This window comes from Taudactylus pleione, unplaced genomic scaffold (assembly GCF_031769625.1).
Source record: "Taudactylus pleione unplaced genomic scaffold, aTauple2 ptg000026l, whole genome shotgun sequence".
In the NCBI taxonomy this organism is placed as follows: Eukaryota; Metazoa; Chordata; class Amphibia; order Anura; family Myobatrachidae; genus Taudactylus; species Taudactylus pleione.
The window spans coordinates 31,365,520-31,372,926 of record NW_028284428.1 but is presented as its reverse complement, the minus strand read 5'-3'; positions in this window follow the sequence as shown (position 1 = coordinate 31,372,926).

Here is a 7,407-nt window from a genome sequence, read left to right as displayed (position 1 = left end):
AAACTATTAAACAAATGTGAAAAAAATAGCTAAACTGTTTTGTACAGTTGCTACAACATACCACATATACTGATCTCTCACACACACATTCTATTAACATCAATGGGATAATATATAATAAAACAAAGAATACACAGTGAACAAAAGTTTTTATTTCAATTTCTTTTAGCACTTTTTCTACAACTATAATGTATTTAAATTAGCCGATGTGTTCTAGATTGAACAATGAAAGTTACATTTTATATTCTCCTTTCTTGAGTATACTACTAAGACAATTTATGTCTCCCTTTTTTGTATTATTCGTATTGTCTATGGTAGCACCCCCATACACTATTTATAAATTATTATAGGCTCCTTCTTTATCCACAGAATTGAAAAAAATTATTAAGAAGAGGTTCATATATGTATTTTAGTTTACCTGGTAATACTTTTCGGTGAAGATGGTCATCTTTCTCTTTGCTGTAATTTGACTTAAATTTTTAACTATTTCAATTGTACCATGCTATCAGTTATGCTTTATGTTACTTCACTTTTATTTATATGCTTGCCATCTTCAGATTCAGTGTATTCATCTGGTTTTGTTTATGGTTATCTATCACATCCACTGAATTTCCCTACTGTAATTGTTGACTCTTTATTACCACTATTTAGATTGTTCCCTTAAATTCTTACTGGCAGTTATTATTGTTATTTCCAATTGGCATCACATTTTATATATTAGACTATAGATAAGCTTAGATAAAGTCCTGGCAACATCTAAGTACCAGTAAGCATATAAAGCTTTTACGGGAAAGGTGGCTGCTCTAGGTAAAGTGAAAGCTTCTATCAAGCATTATTTTTTGCCTATGCTTTAAACTGGCAGTATAGAGGGTGGACTGTATGTTATATTGACACTATTGAAACAGCACCCACTGACCAATACATTGTTGACCCAAATTGGAGATACAAAGTAGTCTATTGTGGGGTCAGAACCATTTGTGGACAGAAGGGCAAATCATTTCTTAGAAATGTAAAGATAAGCAAACAATGGCTTATTTAACAAAACCATTCTATAGATAGAAATTAACTATAAACGATACATTTTGACTTTGTATGTTATACTTTACATGCCCATTTCATATCTTAATTCAATGAGGAGCAATTAAACTGTGGCTAATAAGTGCATAATAAAAATAAGCCTATATCTGCTCACATAAATATATATGTTTTTAACTGGCAACATTCACTATGATGTAATGGGATATGAGGACTAAGGCCCTCATTCAGAGGCGGTCGCAAGAAGCGACTGCTCGTTCTGAATGAGGGCGGCCGCTTGTATTTTTTAGTGCAGCCTCCTGGTCGCTAACTATGCTGTGGGTTACCACCCACAGCTTTAGCGACCGACCAGGTTGATGGTCGCGATGGTCAAGACCATCGCGACCATCGGGGCTTGCAACGAGACCCTAAGGTTGGGTCACTGCTGTCAGTGCGGCCGCCCACAAAACGGCAGGCGTTTCGTCAGGAACGCCTCCGTTTGTGTAGCCACCCTCCCCACCCCGCCTACAAAACGGGGCGAGCTGTTGATCAACAGCCGCCCCTTTTGTAGTGAGCTCCGGAGCGAGAGAATTTCTCTCTCTCGCTCCGGGGCTTACGCTCACGTGCAGTGTGGCCGCTAAGTGTGCGCAGGGACTTAACATCGACCCAGTTGCGAGCGCTCAGCACTTGCGACCGGGTCTGAATGAGACCCTAAGTTTCATCTAGTCCCATCTGTTTCCACTAACTAAGCTTAAGTAAAATAATACAAAAAAAAAAACCTTCTAGTATCCATTAGACTGTCATTTTCTTTGGAAATACAAAACATGAAAAGACATGTAAACATTCATTTTGTTCTGTGTCCATTCCCATTTGCATTCATACTTGTGTCTGCATGAATTACTATTTCAGTGTGTTCAAAGCGGGCTTGGTATGGGTTACCGGTGATCAGAATCGCGTCAGGGTTAACATACCAACACTTGTTGGTCAGTATGCTAAGCATCCCCCTCTCCCTACCCTAACGCTCCTTTTCTTGTGCCTAACCCTTACCCCCCTCCCCAAACTATAAACCTAACCTTCCACCCTTAGTGCCTAATCCTAGACCTCCCCCAGTGCCTAACCCTAACCCCCGATACTTCCCTTAGGGATGCCAACGGTCGTTATTGTGGCGCCGGGATCCAGACTGCTGTCAGGATTCCGGGGCTGGTATTTACACCATCAGCATCCAGTCTGCCGGGATGCTGACTACATCCCATTCAAAGCATGTCACAGCACTTGAAGTTTATTGATTTTAATAGGGACACATAGTGTACAGTATATACCCATGAGGGGTTAACCCAAGCAGTTAAACCAGTGTTATGCTATATTATTCCCATTCATACCAATAACCCATTCATTTTAACAACTAATAAAACGCCAATTTAATGAATAGTACATTGAAATAAATTGGTCATTATGAATTGTGCTCCCCACCAGTGCTAATTTGTCTTTTTTCCACATAAATAGAGGTTCACTTAATATATGGACATCTTACCATTATACAGAGAACATTGGATGTGGCCCAGGGATGACAGGAAGAGTCCCAATGATTTTCAGCAGGGCCTAGTAAGTCTTTAAAAAGCAGTGGGATGCTGTTTCTTGTGTGCTTTCTACTACTTATAGACCAGCATGGACTTGAATAACAGTACTGATATGAATTTCCCACTTATTAGCAGAAATCATACCAGAGGAACCCACACTGGTTACAGCCTGGATTGGTCGTATTTAGCACAGGGCCTAGTTGATTTTTTTTTTTTTTTTTTAGGGGAGAGGGGAGTTCAAGGGTGGGTGAAAAGGCCGGTCTTAATTTAGTTTTATGTACAGAGCATTTCCCAATTATTTCAATTTAGCACGTATTGGAAATCCCATAGAAAGCAATGGGAAAAAATGTGCTGCAAAAGTTTTATTAGCTAAACATTATGGTGTGTCAAAATTCCTATATTGCTGCATTAGTCTATAGCGAGGCCATAACCATTAGTGACTAGATTGGCAAATTGCAATGTCTTAGAAGATTAAATATAAGCAGACACTGTCTTATTTAACAAAATCATCCTATTGACAGAATGCTATTATACATTTTATGTCCATTTCATATCTTAATTTAATAAGGAGCAAATAAACTGTGGCTAATAAGTGTGCATAACGAAAATAAGCCTATATCTGCTCACGTAAATGTACAAGTATTTAACTGGCAACATTCTACATGAAGCAATGTGATTTGGGGGACTATGTGAACTCCAAAAAAATGTAGAGTTCCAGCCTGAACTGATTTTTTTTTTTTTAATACAGACACTAAAAGTCCTTGCTTGACACAGTTGAATATTTTCCATGAAGTCTGTCTAATTTCATGTCGGCATGTATAACATAGTTTTTTATTCTACTTTGTAATGTGTGCCTCCTCTTTCACAGCTTACTATCAATGCACTTGAGTTTAATATGCAATCTGAACATATAGCAGTTCAGCTAGGACACGAGTGATGTCAGTGGAGAGATTCCGGCTGTTAGAGCCGAAATCTCTCTGGGGCTTGCTACCACGAGACAATACCACCAGGGTCTCATCGCAAGCCCGATGGTCTTGACCATCGCGACCATCATCATGGCCGCTCGCAATAGCTGTGGGTGGTCACCCACAGCTATGCGAGCGGCCAAGAGGCCGATCCCCCAAAAAAAAGCGGCACTGAATCAGGCCCTCTGTCCTGGCGACTATGAATTTTTTTTTGTTGATGCAGAAGAGTACAAATTGCTTTTGATTAGATATCATTTTTTTGGGAATGGAAAGCTCTAATACTGTACTGGAGAATAATATCACAGTAAGGGTATCCTATCAGCATTTTTAGCGCTTTTACACATTAATAAACCCTGGAAATGTCCCATTGTCCTCATTGCATTCTAAAATGTTATAGTCTTCTTTATAAAGTTAGAAAGTGGTACAGTTATTTCTCGTGCATTAACATGTGCTACCAGTGCCGTAGATAGTATTGATAAAAGCGCAACACCTGAAAAGCACATTGAACACGCATCAGAAAAGCACCAGTAGATGCAAGTGCTTGTATTCATGCGCTTTACCAATATACCCATATGTGCAACAAGCCTTAAGAACTTTGACTTTGCCTAAAGTTATATTTCATACGTTTTAATAAATAATGTCCAGAAAAAGAAAAACAATCAAATGACTGACAGTGATTTGCATTTTTGTAAAGGAAAACATATTCTGTAAAACAATTGTAACTCTATGATATACAACCAGCACATTTAAAAGCAGATATCTTTTTTTAAACGGATAGCATGTAAATTTAGGAACTGTCCATATTTTAGACAAACCATATTAAATTGATCGAAACAAAGTAGCTACTCAATTTGACAATGTTAGTATCTGAATTGTAATCTGCTTCAACTGCGTCTAATATGAATGGAAGATAATTTAATCACAGTGAAATGACCATTATCACATGGATATCCCACTGTGTACCTTACAAGCTGTACCCTAATGACACACTAATTAGCACAGTAACGACACAGTTGACACTTATGTGTCTTATCTTAATTCTAATTACTTGTGTTCTAACAATAAATCGCTTATCAGGCACACATTTTCTTATTTATACACTATATATACAAAGGTGTAAAATAACATATTTTTGTAAAACAATTTTTTTAAAAATGCATTTTTAACCCATCCCTGAACAAAGTCTTGGAAAAAAATATTTAAAAAATAAAACTCAGACTTTGCAAATTACAAACATTTACATCTTTGCACATATTCTGTGCTCATGGTATTATATTCTTTTATATACAGACTAAATATGTGCTTTATAGACACAATTAAAAGTTTGATTTGTAAAAAAAAAAAAAAAAAACCTCTGAAAATCTACAATGAAACGGACCATATTGTATGACCTTTCAGCTTTGGATAGCTCAGTTTTTTTTGTGCTTATTGGAAGACCTCCTGCACTTAAATAGTGATGTGATACTGAGTAAATGGGCACAATACAGAAAAAAAAGTTAATAAAAAGTACCTGCTATAAGTTGTGTGTGGTTGGCACGAAAGCTATTTGTAATATCCAACTATACAATGTTCTAAGGAAAAGATCATAATGCTCTGTAATTTCTTTAACGAAGGTCCTCTTTCCACTGTAAAATTTACACTTACTCTTGTTTTCATTATACCTCTTCATAGGTCTACACTGCTAACATATATTATTTTTTAAATATAAAGTAGGGAAAAATAATTGCCTTGAAATTATTTCACAAGTAGGAAACTGATGATTTGCTTATTACATGAAAATTGCATGTTACCCAAATCAAAATAGATTCCCTATCACACAGTACCTAACAAATGTCGGTACATAAATGTAATATATTCTAATAATAAAGTAGTAGATGCAGTTTGAACCATTCAATAAAGGAGATTAAAAAAATCCAAGTGGCCATTCAAATGTTGCAATTTGACGGTTGGCTACAGTATATAGCACACACAATTATAGTGCGCAATCTTGTAGTAAGAACTCTATGCACTGGAATGCACATGATATTCTGTAAGAGGTTCAGAGAGAGGTGCATTATTTGGAATTACGTAGAGACTCCAAGCTAAAAGAAATGTCAATGGCTTGTCCAGTTTTTGATCATAAGCATGAAGAGGTATATCTTCTTTCTGCACTGAGACTTCAGCCTTCATATATGTCCGTTTGAACAACAGGTCTCAAAACCCTTTTGTTTTCTACAAAGAATAAAATAAAATAAAAATTAAATTGTGCAATATATTAGATTTTCATTGTCATGGGGCTGAGGTTCACAAATTCGGCCCCGCAATGCACCCTAAGGATACCCATGCTTGACCACAGGTGACTTAATTAGTACCTCAGTCAATTTGAGTTAACCACCAGTGCTCAACCATGGATATCTCTAAAACCTGAACTGTTGGGGTGCCTTGAGGACTGCGTTTGGGAACCTCTATCATATGGTATTCAAAGGGCACAAATTAGCGTTCGGTAAGGCATCTATGTTTCTATTTAAATGCAGTTTTAAAGGAAGGGTCCAGCCATTTATCCACCCCTTCTGTATTCTCCTTACAAAAAGTGCAGATGTTCCATGGTTTTCCCAATCAGATAACACAGCTAACAACTTTAGAACCATCCTTTTGTTTGTCCATTATATCCATAGTTGCCAATTCTGCTTAAAGACAAGCAAAAGAGCATGTGAGTTTTCAGGTTTGCTTTTTCTTGCCATGCCGCAGGTTGCAGTTTTGTTGTGCTTCTTTTTGATTTGTTGGTTATTTTTTTCTTTAGGGTATATCTGGATCTGGGGAGGTCACTTGAAGAATTGGGCTCAATTTGCAGAAGGAAAGGTGTGGGATTGATGATGTGCATAGGATTGAAATAATGTGGGGACAGTGACTTTAGCCTACAGGAAGAGACGTCACAGAAGCAAAGGTACTGATATTGTGCAGTATGGCCCACTGCTCCCTATGCGATTATACACTATAGAGAACTACACTGCATGAAATAGTACTATTTATACTTTAACCAGCACACAGCAGTTCTTTATCAGACAATGTATCGGCATGCACACCAGCCCTCATTACGCACTGTACTGGCACACACCACCAGCCCTCACCACACACTACTGGCAAACAGCAGCCCTAACCACACACTGTACTGGCATACACTAGCCCTCAACACACACTGTACTGGCACACACCAGGCCTCATCACACACTGTACTGGCAAACACCAGGCCTCGTTACACACTGTACTGACACACCAGGTCTCACCACAGACCACAATTTTGTCACACATCCATGAATAAAGAAAGATACCAAAACATCCTCCAAGAACAAATTCTCCCAACTATCCAAGAACAGTTTGGTAATGAACAATGCCTTTTTCAGCATGATGGAGCGCCATGCCATAAGGCAAAAGTGATAACTAAGTGGCTTGGTAAACAAAACACTGAAATTTTTAGTCCATGGCCAGGAAACTCCCCAGACCTTAATCCCATTGAGAACTTGTGGTCAATCCTCAAGAGGCAGGTGGACAAAACCCCCCCCCACAAATTCTGACAAACTCCAAGCATTAATTAGGCAAGAATGGGCGGCCATCAGTCAGTATGTGGCCCAGAATTTGATTGACAGCATGCCAAGGCAAATTGCAGAGGTCTTGAAAAAGAAGGGTCAACACTGCAAATATTGACTTTGCATAAACTTAATGTAATTGTCAATAATAGCCTTTTACACTTATAAAATGCTTGTAATTTTACTTCAGTATACCATAGTAACACCTGACACAAATGTTTAAAAACACTGAAGAAGCAAACTTTGTGAAATCCAATACTTGTGTCATTCTCAAAACTTTTGGTCATG